General features: G+C 39.4%; 1 pseudogene; it reads left to right on the top strand.

Annotated features, from left to right (window-relative positions):
• The first annotated feature begins 4970 nt into the window (after positions 1–4970).
• On the top strand, positions 4971–13888 carry LOC149256758 (uncharacterized; annotated as a pseudogene).
• Positions 13889–14936: the final 1048 nt, after the last annotated feature.

Here is a 14936-nt window from a genome sequence, read left to right as displayed (position 1 = left end):
TGTTGTATCCTCCGGCTCATGGTGCACAACCAACCCACCCATTGCTGCAGAAATGGGATCAGCATGATGGATATAGTCAGCTGGTAGGGGGATACTAATAGCATTCCAAACTGACGATGGCAATAATAGCAACATGGTGGCTGTAGGGTAAAAGAATGATAAAAATGATTGGTACATCTCGAAAAACACAACGAATAATGGTGGGTTATGGCAGTACAGCTGAATGATTACAATGATTGAATGCGGTGTACTGGGGAAATGACCGATAAGGTTTTTGGCGTACGATTTCAAATTCCAATGCGTCAGAATCATGCTTACAAAATCACAATATTTTTGGTTTTCGTTCGCATTAGATTTGGTAATGATGTGATATAAATACAATTTTAGGTACGCTGTTATTTATTTGTGATGGGACCCCCCCAACTTAAATGCAACCATCTGCGGCACGTACCAGTATCTTTTTCTTTTGGAATATTTTAATTAAATCTGTAAGAGTCAATGGAGGCATACCTGATGACCTACCTGGCAGTGGAGTAACAACAAAAATAAATGGTGGAGTAACAATAATGGCGGAGTAACAACAATGGCAGAGTAACAACAACGACGGAGTAACAACACCAGTGGAGTAACATCAATGACAGAGTAATAGCACCGACGGAGTAACAACAACGATGGAGTAACAACACCCACGGAGTAACAACAATGGCAGAGTAACAACACTGACGGAGTAATAGCAACGACGGAGTAACAACACCAAAGGAGTAACAGCAACGGTGGAGTAATAGCACTGGTGGAGTAACAACAACGACATAGTAACAACACCGATGGAGTAACTACAACGACGGAGTAATAACACCGGCAGAGTAACAACACCGGTGGAGTAACAACACCGGCGGAGTAACAACAACGGCTAAGTAACAGCACTGACGGAGTAACAACAACGACGAAGTAACAACACCGACGGAGTAACAACAACAGTGGAGTAACAACACTGAGTGTTACTTGGAAGATTTCTCAGTTTCTCCTTGTCATAATTCGATTCTTATACTTGCAAAAGACAAACAAGTAAGTAGTAACAACATATTATTATATTATTATTATTATTATTAATTTTTTATTTTTTAGAAGGAAGAGAGAGTATTCTCTACACCAACAACCATCAAACCAAATGTATCAGAAAGATGTTTGATGAAGGCATCCTTATAATTTGGACGTGGTATAACTTCATATGGTGTCCATTCACTGGGAAGGAAGTATGGTTTTCATCTATTGTAACCAATTTGACTGTTCCATTGTTGAATACAACATCCACTTCATAGGGTCCCATCCAACAAGTGTTAAGATTTCCTTTAAAATCTTTGAACCGGGAGTCATAGAGCAATGCCTAGTCTCCTGTATGAAACACCTTGCTCTTGATAAATTTATCATGCCATTTCATTCTCTACTGTTGGATAGCAGTAGTTTTCTGGAAAGCTACTGAACAAATCTTGTCTAACTCATTGAGATATTCCAGTCGGTGTTTCTGGGCCTCTGATAAGTCTAACCCCACTTCCAAAGCCATTCTGAGTGTACTAATCTCGAACTATACTGGAAACAAGGGGGATTTCCCATAGACTAGCTCAAATGGTGAAAACCGATTGTATTCCGCCATGTTGTCCTATATGCCCAAAGAGCTTCTGGAAGTTTCTGTGACCAATCCCGGTGATGACTTGCTACAGCTTTTGTCAAGATATTCTCCAATACCTTGTTTGTACTTTCTACCTGTCCATTCGCTTGGGGATGGTAAGGAGTTGTCACTCTATGTTTAACCCCGTATTTCTGCATAAGCCTTCCTATCATGTGGGATGTGAATTGTGCTCCCCCATCTGAAACAATTTCTCTTGGGGTACCATATCGGGCAAAAATCTCTTCAAAAAGGAAATCTGCAACCACCTGTTCTGTTGCTTTCGCAACAGCTCTGGCTTCCACTCATTTAGTCACATAATCAGTGTAGACCAGTATGTGAACCTTTTGGTGCAAAGGTGGGTTGAAGGGTCGAACGAAATCGATGGCCCACTTCTCAAAAGGTTCAAGGACTATCTGGGGTTGTAATGGAATTTCATCTGATTTCCAAGGTTGTCCCATTCGTTGACAGCTGTCACATCTTCGGACATACTCTCGAGCATCACGAAAGATAGAAGGCCAGTAGTATCCCATTTGAAGCACCTTGTGGCATGTTCTTTTATTTGCAAAATGTCCTCCATAAGGTCCATTATGGGCGGCCTTCAATATCTCATAGATATCATCCTCTGATACACAACGCCGAATATGTTGATCAACCCCTGTACGAAAGAGGTACCCTGCCATCCATGAATATCGGGTACTATGATGAATAATTTTCCATTGATCCCTATATGACAAATGACGAGGTACCTTACCTGTAGCAAGATAGTAAGCAATATCTGCATAACACGGAGCGTCAGCGGAAATTGCAAAGAGATATTCATCTGGAATGCTATCTTCGATAGGTGTACCTTCAACATTATTTTCTAACCTAGACAGAAAATCAAGAACCACGTTGTCCTTCCCTGGTTTATCTACTATAGTAATGTCAAATTCTTGAAGTAGCAAAAGCCATCTTGTAATATGACCAGGAGTAACGGGTTTATTCATCAGATACTTAATGGTTGCGTGATCAGTAGGTACAAAGGTGGGGTACCTAGTAATATAGTGCCTGTTAGACTCAGTCTTGTAAGTCGAACAAGTCAGACATTGATAGCAAATGATCAAACCACAGGCATACATCCAGTCATCTCTTCAATGCCAAATCAGTCTGAATTTCTTGCCTGAGAAAATCACCAATTTTGGAGAGCAGGTGATTATGATGTTCAATCTACACAAAAAAGAACTATAACAAGTGGAATGGACCGTGTTCGTGTACACCCTAAATTTCCTCATTCTAATGAAACCTCCCAAAAATGGGCATTTGGAGCAATTGCAGAGCTTCTTGATAATGCAGTTGATGAGATCCAAAATGGTGCAACTTATGTTAAAGCAGACCAAATTTTTAACCCACGAGATTACAACCTTGCTTTACTTTTTCAGGGTGATGGAGGGGGTATGGATCATGAATGCATCCAACGGTGCATGAGCTTGGGATACTCCATGAAGAACACAAATACTACCATTGGACAATATGGTAATGGTTTCAAAACAAGCACGATGAGGCTAGGAGAAGATGCTATTATTTTCACCCGAAGTTCTTCTGGCAGCTCGTCAACACAAAGTATTGGGCTCCTTTCCTATACATTCTTGAGGAAAACTGGGCAGGATGAATTTAGAGGAACATTGTTTTTTAATCTGTTAGCATATCTGCAAGTCTACAAAACAAGAAAGCACATGAATCAATCTCATTTACATCTAAGAAATCAAGGAAAGTCGAAGTTTCATGGACAGGGAAAAACTGGTGATTTTGTTTTAGTCTGCGCGGCGCATTGGCTTAGAGTGCAGCAAACAAAGGCTGCACGGCGTGTTGGGCACTCCTCCACAGTGCATTTTTTGCACTGGCGTAGCGCACTCACCAAGTGCGGCGCACAGAGCCTCCAAAGAACTTTTTCACCAGTTCTTCCTCAAATTTCTGAAATAACTCAAAATTTTCTGCTACAAGCCAGTTTTATGGGAAATCAGGTCGCTACCGGTGTCTCACGGACAATGTGAGGGTAAATTAACATTGTTTCGTTGCATGGTAAATGACTGAAGCGATATTCGTTTCTACTGCTATACACAGAGCATCGATACTAACTTAATGAATCCCATAGATTAGTCAAGGTCGCAAAAGGCAGAAAACTGGTGGAGCAGGCAGTGGCACTCAACCAAATAGCACTGTTCCTTTCATCAATATGTCAGCGGAGCAGGGTACTGTCAAAACTCAACCAACTTCAGGGGATCGCTTTATTCCTTCACCGCAGCTTCCATTTGGACAAGTTCATTGACAAGAAAGTGTTGAAAAAATCATATGGAATGTTAGGCTTTGAAGCTAAGAACTGGTATTCTAGGAGATTAGATGCAGTAGCTGTTGCCATTGCTTGTCATAACACTCTGAAGAACCCTTCATGTGTTCAGTTTTTATGATGTGTCCTTGGAGGAGTAGAAGAGGATCCAGTGCCAATTATTTCCAAAGAAGCTGCAAGACCTGTAATTGAGGAACTGTTGAAGCATCTTACACCAACACTCATGGAATCTCGCATTGCTTGGACAAAATATGCGTCTTCCTTAATATTGCCTAATGGAATTGAAGAACGTTTACAAAAAAATAAAGCATCATTGGAAGAAACATTGCAGATAGCCAACTTTTCTGCACAAGTTCTCGATGGAAGTTTTTTCTGTCTGAAAGTTTTAGATGACAATTTTGAGATAGTGCCACATATTCTAGCGGCTCCCATTTTTCTTGACTGGGAAACTAGAATGTCATATAAATCAGGTCTAAGCAGTAGCTCATTGGACCTATGGGAGATAGATGATGAAGCTTTTGATAGGATTGACATTGGTTCAGCACATTATGAAGGGAAGAGCACAGATGAAAACAGTATCGACCAGGCCGATGAAAGGAAACACTCTTGATAATGCACAGGAACAAGATGATATTAGATTGGGTTTCATAAAATCAGTGCAGGCTCTTAGAAGCAAAATTACTTCCTTTTGCAAATCATTCACTTTATTTAGTCTGAATCGCTTGAGATGGGTGTTAATTGAGACTATTAGGTGTGCTGTTCTCCAGGAACATGTGTGTGAAGCTCAAAAAATTGTTGTGATGTGCATAGAATAGGTGACTGGAGAGAGCACTTACAATGGGCATAAACTGGACGCGTTTGTTCCTCTCAAAACATCCGTTTACATAAGCCAGCGTGACTTATGCGTCGCAGAAATGACAGTTAGAGAAACACTTGATTTATCTACCAGATGTCAAGGTGTTGGTCATAGATTCGAGGAGAGCACCCTCATGATTATATAAATTTAAACATTCAAAATTTTGAAAGCTGTATCCCCTGGATATGACATAGACGAAGAGCCTCTTGCTACCGCCTTTGCTATATTTCGTGCAGGAGAGCATGTAATGTGTGTTGATTCATGCGACAATGGTTTGGGAGCTTGAACCTTTGAATTCCTCAGGTGCTTCAAAGTACTATTTGATATCTCAAGGAACATACAAAGTTGGTCGGAAAGATTGTGCAGTGGCAATTCAAACTGATAAAACTATCTCACATGTGCATGCGGAGATCATAGTTGAGGCAGCCTCTTCTTGGAATGCCTTGTAGTGCTTTTCAAGTGTCCCTTCACCAGAAATTCACCTGAAGGATCTTTCAAAGTTTGGCACATTTGTCAACAACAAAACTTGCTCAAAGCCCGTGTTTTCTTTAGCAAATAAGGAGACAATTTTAAGTAATGGGGACTTGATAACGTTTGGAACAAATAATTCAACTTTCGGGTTGAACTTCGTTCCATTCTTATTATGTATACCAGCTCAAGAAAAATTGAACCGGAAACATGGTTTATGTACCATTGTGTCATCAATGGGAGCCTACGCAACAGAGAAATGGATGTCAGAGTGTACACATCTTATTGTTGAATATTTTTCCCCTATAACAAATGATGTGATGAAAGCTATTATGGCAAAAAAAAAAAAAAAAAAAAAGCCCATAGCTGTGTATGACTGGCTTCAAGCCATGGTGGGGCAAACATCTTTACCTTCAGAGATTCCAAACTGCTTGAGCTTTCCTCCTTCCATGGCACTAAAATGTGGGTGAGTTTCTGTACAAGTCAAGATTGCAGATCCAAAACGTCGAGAAGCATGCTTATGTGGAACCACATTTGTTGTTGGGCCATTACATTTGTACCATTACAAGGAGAAATTGCAGCTTCTGCTGGAAGTTTCTGGGGCTACTGTTATTCAATTTTCTAAAAGGTTTTCAAGAACACAGGCAGGTGTATCAAGAGAATGTGAAGTTTTGATAATTCCAGCAGAGGGCACAAAAAAAGAAATTAGGACTTGACTCTAATGAATTCAGTTACATTAAGGAAATTGCTAGATTGAGTGAAGATAAAGTAGTTGAAGCGATTGTAGCTGGAGACTGTAGTGCATTTACCTTCGAAATGACCTTGTGCCCTTCATCATCTTCAACTAAAGAAACAATAAATTTGGCTGATTCTGAAGATGAAGAGGAGGTTACGACAAGACATCAACATTCTGAGGTCATAGATAGCAGCAAGACAAGCTTGAGTGGTAATTGTGTGCGGTTGTCGTCAATTTGTAAGGAAAGACAAATTGTTTCATATACAACTGAAATAAAAAGATTTAAGCATGTATCACAAGCAAGCTCTGCTGGGTTGTCTTTGGCAAAAAATGGTTTAGAGGAGTCCTTGGCAACTTGAACTCATCAACAGTTTAGATGTGTTACTCGTGATGAGAAATACTTAACAAGTGATAGACAAAAGGAAGAAATAAGTAAGCGGGAGGCTTTAGAATCTGCAACAACATTAGAAGTTAAAGCTGGCACAAAGGACTACATTATGGCAAAAGAAGGAGATGTTGGTTCTGAGACTAGTGAATTTCAGAAATTCGACATACTATTCAATTCAAATCTAATTGTCAGGAAAGACTGGGATTATAGAAATACAAATTACTCATCAAAGGAAGCTACTCCAAATTTCAAATGCTTTAGAAAGAAAAGTACGATATCTGGTAACAGCTTTAATGATCTGATTCCCTTCGGTAGAGATCCTTACAAAGAAGCTGATTATGGACGTGAAATGGTGGAATTTATAAAAGAGGAGAAAAAACGGAAAGACATTGAAGCTCTTGCGGAAGATCTATTCAATTATAAATGAGTCAAGCAGTAGTGGGAAGGTGAAAGGACCAAAAGCCAAAATTAGAATGTAGAACATCCACCGCGGCAGGGAGATAGGAAATCTCACCAATTTTTGTCTTCAATCATGATTTCATGGGATCCACATTACATTTTTTGATTTTTAATTGGTCACCAAAGAAAAATGAGATGTAACGCTACTCTGTCCTTAGCACAGACGGACAACTCTTTTCCTATCTTCTTCGATTGGCTTTCCAGCTCCCTATTTTTCATCGATTTGTTTTCCCACAGATGAAGTTTATTTATTGTATGACAAATCATTTGTGAGAGGTTCTGGAGTTCTGAGGAAAGTGTGGGAGGAAAAAACCCAGCGCTTCATTGTACAGATTTGACAGAGAAAATAATTGAATGGTACAGCTCTGTTTCATGAGATCCTTGTGGTATGAATTTAGCATGTGTTTCTTCTCCTGTTTCATATGTCTCTTGTTTCTGTTTCATAGTTCATTCATAATCATTTTCCACTGAATGCTTTTAAAGTGAGAAAGGCAGAATCCAAGTTATTTCTCTGCTTTGGGAAAGTGTTCATATTTAATGTTTTCTTTTGTTTGACAAGGATTCATCTTCTATGCCCTTGTCAACCTCTCAATAGTTCACCCACTCCACAGTATTTCAAATTTGATGTTAAATCTCTTGCCTATCTTGCCTTAGGAGATAATCTGTGTCTTTGATTTAACTTCTCTGTTCATGTTGTTCCTTGACCCCACGCTGCCCAGAAAACCCAATCATTTATCAAAATACCCTTTCTTATCTTTTTACTAACCTAAATCAGTTCCCATTTTTAGTCATCTCGCACCCGATTGCTCATTTTATTGAGATTGACTGGAGAGAGCCCTCTCTTGCCCTCATAGGGCTAGCTATGAGGCTGAGCTTGGTTTGATGTTGCCTCGATTTTTTCCTTCTTTCAGCCCAGGGCAGATTCGAGCGCTAACATAGTGGTGACTCCGCTGGGGACCGAGTTTGCTTGAAGATTGATTTTCCCTAGTACATATCTCAAGTTAAGAGTTGATTGTTGATGGTGAACAACAATCAGACTTAAGAAGACGGCTGAAATCATTCACCTGGCGACTCCATTCACTGAAGAATCCATGCAATCAGTCCTTCATCGTGACTCCACTGCAGAGGGATCAGTAGCTTTGATATTTCTTAAGATGGATTGGATTGAAAGAAGATATGCTGCCATGAGCCGAGATCACATCCCAGGTTTTCCAAATAAAATGCCCAAGGTAGATTGGTCAAAGAATTTTTCTGTGTTTAGAAATGTGGAAGGTAATGACGCTGCTCTTCATCTGGTGAAATTTCACATTCATGTGCATAGATTAAAGATCAATTTCCCTGAGGACTGTTTGATTAAAATGTTTATGGCTACCCTGGAAGACGAAGCCCGATCTTGGTATGAAAGTTTGCCACCTGCTTCTATTTATTGTTTAAAGGATTTTCATGCAGTATTCTTTGAAAGGTACAAAGAATCATATCCATCCTTGACTTTAGTTCAAAATTGTTGTAGCCATGTTCATAGTTTTATTGAAAGCCTTGAGAAATATTATGAAGATGATAATTTCATGGATGAAGAAATCATGGAAGCATTGTATGAAAATCCGTTTCAGCAGTCTACAGAACTCTTAGAGGAAACTTTGCAGCAGGATCAAAATCAGCAGGTTAAAGATTTCCATATGACTGAAAATGATGGAAAAAAGAAGCCCTATTTCAGATCTGGTTGAAATAAATGGGGATACGCAGGAAAATGATGTTCCAATATCTGAAAGTGATGATGATAAACCACATCGAGAGACGGATTGTGATGAGGAGAAACAGGTTGTTCTGGATCTCATAGAAGAGAATTGCATTGTTGAGGCTGCCTCAAATGAAGAAAGCAGAGTTACAGGCTTAACTGCCCTCATCTCATCAGAACACAACCTCCCTACCAAGGTAATCCAGCCAATTCATGAATAGCAAGAGGATATCTTTGTTCAAGTAGGTGAAAAAGTTTCTCTGGATGAATTTATGATATATAATGTCATGCTTGGGTTTCAAGAATCATCCGAAGTTGCTTTTCTTATGATTAATGAATGCAATAAGGAACATGAAAAACTAGCCATCATATCATATGAAGATAACCTACAATACATTTACACCGTAGAAGATCAAAACATTCAGGATTTCCATTCAGATTCTTCTTCATATGTTTCATGTGCTCAAATGTTTTTCCAAGAAGAGATCTGATCATCTATTTGTTCAAAAAAATTTGGGGACCAGGAGCAGATTTTTAATGAAGTACATTTTGAAGCAAGATCAGAAGCAAGTGAAAAGGACACCTTGTTCTTTTAGCAGGAGGTGGCAATGGCAAATCTTCATGTTTTTTAAGATCCTCTGGCAAGTTTGTTGCAGCCAACAGTGAAGGTGATTATTGTAGTATTCGGTGATGAAGGAGATCATGTTAAATTAGCTTTTTGGAGACCCAGTTATAAACATCTACTGTTGACCAGAAGATCTGATAGGAAGAATCAGTCAAGAAGCCATCTTCTTGATTGGTTGCATTGGAATTTTGATATAGTTTGAGGATATATTGTCTTGCAAGAAACACAAGTGGCCATGTACTACCACCCAGTTTTAAGTTTTAAGTCCAGGTCTTTGCCATTTTGAGTTAGTTTGTTAGAGTCAAGTTTTTTAGTCATTTCAGTTTGCATTGAGTCAGTTTCAGCCAAGTTTCAGTCAATAAATTGTGTCATGTTGGTTTTTCGGAATAATGGATTCCATAGCCCAATGGACGAAGGCACTATCTACTCACCCAAAGATCTGCAGTTCTTGGCACCTCCACGGAGCGGCAGCTGCCATCCCAATTGGAGCCAATGTTAGACTCAGTCTTGTCAGTCGAACAAGTCAGGCATTGATAGCAAATGATCAAACCACAGGCATACGTCCAGTCATCTCTTCAATGCCAAATCAGTCTGAATTTCTTGCCCGAGAAAATCACCAGTTTTGGAGAGCAGGCGATTATGATGTTCAATCTACACAAAAAAGAACTATAACAGGTGGAATGGACCATGTTCGTGTACACCCTAAATTTCTTCATTCTAATGCAACCTCCCACAAATGGGCATTTGGAGCGATTGCAGAGCTTCTTGATAATGCAGTTGATGAGATCCAAAATGGTGCAACTTATGTTAAAGCAGACCAAATTTTTAACCCACGAGATTACAGCCATGCTTTACTTTTTCAGGATGATGGAGGGGGTATGGATCCTGAATGCATCCGGCGGTGCATGAGCTTGGGATACTCCATGAAGAACACAAATACTACCATTGGACAATATGGTAATGGTTTCAAAACAAGCACGATGAGGCTAGGAGCAGATGCTATTGTTTTCACCCGAAGTTCTTCTGGCAGCTCGTCAACACAGAGTATTGGGCTCCTTTCCTATACGTTCTTGAGGAAAACTGGGTAGGATGAATTGAGAGGAACATTATTTTTTAATCTGTTAGCATATCTGCAAGTCTACAAAACAAGAAAGCACATGAATCAATCTCATTTACATCTAAGAAATCAAGGAAAGTCGAAGTTTCATGGAGAGGGCAAAACTAGTGATTTTTTTTTAGTCTGCGCAGCGCATTGGCTTAGAGCGCGGTGCACATAGGCCGCATGGCACGTTGGGCACTCCTCCACAGTGCCCTTTTTGCACTAGCACAACGCGGCACACAGAGCCTCCAAAGAACTTTTTCACCAGTTCTTCCTCAAATTTCCGAAATAACTCAAAATTTTCTGCTACAAACCGGTTTTATGGGAAATCAGGTCACTACCGGTTTCTCACAGACAATGTGAGGGGAAATTACCATTGTTTTGTCGCATGGTAAATGACTGAGGCGATCTTCGTTTCTACTGCTATACACAGAGCATCGATACTAACTTAATAAATCCCATAGATTAGTCAAGGTCGCAAAAGGCAGCAAACTGGTGGAGCAGGCAGTGGCACTCAACCAAATAGCACCGTTCCTTTCATCAATGTGTTGGTGGAGCAGGGTACTGTCAAAACTCAACCAACTTCAGGGGATCGCTTAACTCCTTCACCGTAGCTTCCATTTGGACAAGTTCATTGACAAGAAAGTGTTGAAAAAATCATATGGAATGTTAGGCTTTGAAGCTAAGAACTGGTATTCTAGGAGATTAGATGCGGTAGTTGTTGCCATTGCTCGTCGTAACACTCTGAAGAACCCTTCATGTGTTCAGTTTTTACGATGTGTCCTTGGAGGAGCAGAAGAGGATCCAGTGCCAATTATTTCCAAAGAAGCTGCAAGACTTGTAATTGAGGAACTGTTGAAGCATCTTACATCAGCACTCATGGAATCTCGCATTGCTTGGAAAAAATATGCGTCTTCCTTAATATTGCCTAATGGAATTGAAGAATGTTTACAAACAAATAAAGCATCATTGGAAGAAACATTGCAGATAGCCAACTTTTCTGCACAAGTTCTCGATGGAAGTTTTTTCTATCTTAAAGTTTTAGATGAAAATTTTGAGATAGTGCCACATATTCTAGCGGCTCCCATTTTTCTTGACTGGGAAACTAGAATGTCATATAAATCAGGTCTAAGTAGTAGCTGATTGGACCTATGGGAGATAGATGATGAAGCTTTTGATAGGATTGACATTGGTTCAACACATTATGAAAGGAAGAGCACAGATGAAAACAGTATCGACCAGGCCGATGAAAGGAAACACTCTTGATAATGCACAGGAACAAGATGATATTAGATTGGGTTTCATAAAATCAGTGCAGGCTCTTAGAAGAAAAATTACTTCCTTTTGCAAATCATTCACTTTATTGAGTCTGAATCGCTTGAGATGGGTGTTAATTGAGACTATTAGGTGTGATGTTCTCCAGGAAGATGTGTGTGAAGCTCAAAAATTTGTTGTGATGTGCATAGAATAGGTGACTGGAGAGAGCACTTACAACGGGCATAAACTGGACGCGTTTGTTCCTCTCAAAACATCTGTTTACATAAGCCAGCGTGACTTACGCGTCGCAGAAATGACAGTTAGAGAAACACTTGATTTCTCTACCAGATGTCAAGGTGTTGGTCATAGATTCGAGGAGAGCACCCTCATGATTATATAAATTTAAACGTCCAAAATTTCGAAAGTTGTATCCCCTGGATATGACATAGACGAAGAGCCTCTCGCTACCACCTTTGTTGGATTTCATGCAGGAGAGCATGTAATGTGTGTTGATTCATGCGAAAATGGTTTGGGAGCTTGAACCTTTGAATTCCTCAGGTGCTTCAAAGTACTATTTGATATCTTAAGGAACATACAACGTTGGTCGGAAAGATTGTGCAGTGGCAGTTCAAACTGATAAAACTATCTCACGTGTGTATGCGGAGATCATAGTTGAGGCAACCTCTTCTTGGAATGCCTTGCAGTGCTTTTCAAGTGTCCCTTCACCAGAAATTCACCTAAAGGATCTTTCAAAGTTTGGCACATTTGTCAACAAGGAAATTTGCTCAAAGCCCGTGTTTTCTTTAGCAAATAAGGAGACAATTCTAAGTAACAGGGACTTGATAACGTTTGGAACAAATAATTCAACTTTCAGGTTGAACTTCGTTCCATTCTTATTCTGTATACCAGCTCTAGAAAAATTGAACCGGAAACATGGTTTATGTAACATTGTCTCATCAATGGGAGCCTACGCAATAGAGAAATGGATGTCAGAGTGTACACATCTTATTGTTGAAGATTCTTCTCCTATAACAAATGAAGTGATGGAAGCTATTATGGCGAAAAAAAAAAACCCATAGCTGTGTATGACTGGCTTCAAGCCATGGTGGGGCAAACATCTTTACCTTCAGAGATTCCGAACTGCTTGAGCTTTCCTCCTTCCATGGCACTAAAATGTGGGAGAGTTTCTGTACAAGTCAAGATTGCAGATCCAAAACATCGAGAAGCATGCTTATGTGGAGCCACATTTGTTGTTGGGCCATTACATTTGTACCATTACAAGGAGAAATTGCAGCGTCTGCTGGAAGTTGTTGGGGCTACTGTTATTCAATTTTCTAAGAGGTTTTCAAGTACACAGGCAGGTGTATCAAGAGAATGTGAATTTTTGATAATTCCAGCAGAGGGCACAAAAAAAGAACTTACGACTTGACTCTAATGAATTCAGTTACATTAAGGAAATCGCTAGATTGAGTGAAGATAAAGTAGTTGAAGCGAATGTAGCTAGAGACTGTAGTGCATTTACCTTCAAAACTACCTTCTGCCCTTCATCATCTTCAACTAAAGAAACAGTAAATGTGGCTGATTCTGAAGATGAAGAGGAGGTTACCACAAGACATCAACATTCTAAGGTCATAGATAGCAGCAAGACAAGCTTGAGTGGTAATTGTGTGCGGTTGTCGCCAATTTGTAAGGAAAGAAAAATTGTTTCAAATACAACTGAAATAAAAAGATTTAAGCATGTATCACAAGCAAGCTCTGCTGGGTTGTCTTTGGAAAAAAATGGTTTAGAAGAGTCCTTCGCAAATCGAACTCATCAACAATTTAGAAGAGTTACTGGTGATGAGAAATACTTAACAAGTGATAGAGAAAAGGAAGAAAGAAGTAAGCAGGAGGCTTCAAAATCTGCAACAACATTAGAAGTTGAAGCTGGCACAAAGGACTACATTATGGAAAAAGAAGGAGATGTTGGTTCTGAGACTGGTAAATTTCATAAATTTGACATACTATTCAATTCAAATCTGATTGTCAGGAAAGACTAGGATTATAGAAATACAAATTACTCATCAAAGAAAGCTACTCCAAATTTCAAATGCTTTAGAAAGAAAAGTACGATATCTGGTAATAGCTTTAATGATCTGATTCCCTTCGGTAGAGATCCTTACAAAGAAGCTGATTATGGACGTGAAATGGTGGAATTTATAAATGAGGAGAAAAAATGGAAAGAAGTTGAAGCTCTTGCGGAAGATCTATTCCATTTTGAACGAGTCAAGCAGTAGTGGGAAGGTGAAAGGAACAAAAGCCAAAATTAGAACGCAGAACATCCATCACGGCAGGGAGATAGGAACGCTTGCCCATTTTTGTCCTCAATCATGATTTCATGGTATCCACATTACATTTTTTATTTTTAATTGGTCACCAGAGAAAAATGAGATGTAACGCTGCTCTGTCCTCAGCATAGATGGACAACTCTTTTCCTATCTTCTTCGATTGGCTTTCGAGATCCCTATTTTTCATCGATTTGTTTTCCCACAGATGAAGTTTATTTATTGTATGACAAATCATTTGTGAGAGGTTCTAGAGTTCTGAGGAAAGTGTGGAAGGAATTGTACAGATTTGACAGAGAAAATAATTGAATGGTACAGCTCTGTTTCATGAGATCCTTGTGGTATGAATTTAGCATGTGTTTCTTCTCCTGTTTCATATGTCTCTTGTTTCTGTTTCATAGTTCATTCATAATCGTTTTCCGCTAAATGCTTTTGAAGTGAGAAAGGCAAAATCCAAGTTATTGCTCTGCTTTGGGAAAGTGTTCATATTTAATGTTTTCTTCTGTTTGACAAGGATTCATCTTCTATGCCCTTGTCAACCTCTCAACAGTTCACCCACTCCACATTATTTCAAATTTGATGTTAAATCTCTTGCCTATCTTGCCTCAGGAGATAATCTGTATCTTTGATTTAACTTCTCTGTTCATGCTATTCCTTGACCCCACGCTGCCCAGAAAACCCAGTCATTTATCAAAATACCATTTCTTATCTTTTTACTAGCCTAAATCAGTTCCCATTTTTAGTCATCTCGCACCCAATTCCTCATTTTATCGAGATTGACTGGAGAGAGCTCTCTCCTTCCCTCGTAGGGCTAACTATGAGGCTGAGCTTGGTTTGATGTTGCCTCAATTTTTTCTTTCTTTCAGCCCAGGGAAGATTTGAGCGCTAACAGTGCCAAAACTTGTTGATGGCATAGATGATAGCAAGGAATTCTTTTTCAGTCACTGTGTAGTTTAACTCAGCAGGAGCCAAATTCTTACTAACATAGTAAAATGCATAT

This window comes from Pinus tabuliformis, chromosome 7 (assembly GCF_031772625.1).
Source record: "Pinus tabuliformis cultivar Carrire ecotype Pingquan chromosome 7, CPIR1, whole genome shotgun sequence".
NCBI classification, from domain to species: domain Eukaryota; kingdom Viridiplantae; phylum Streptophyta; class Pinopsida; order Pinales; family Pinaceae; genus Pinus; species Pinus tabuliformis.
This window is presented reverse-complemented; position numbering and strand designations above follow the sequence as displayed.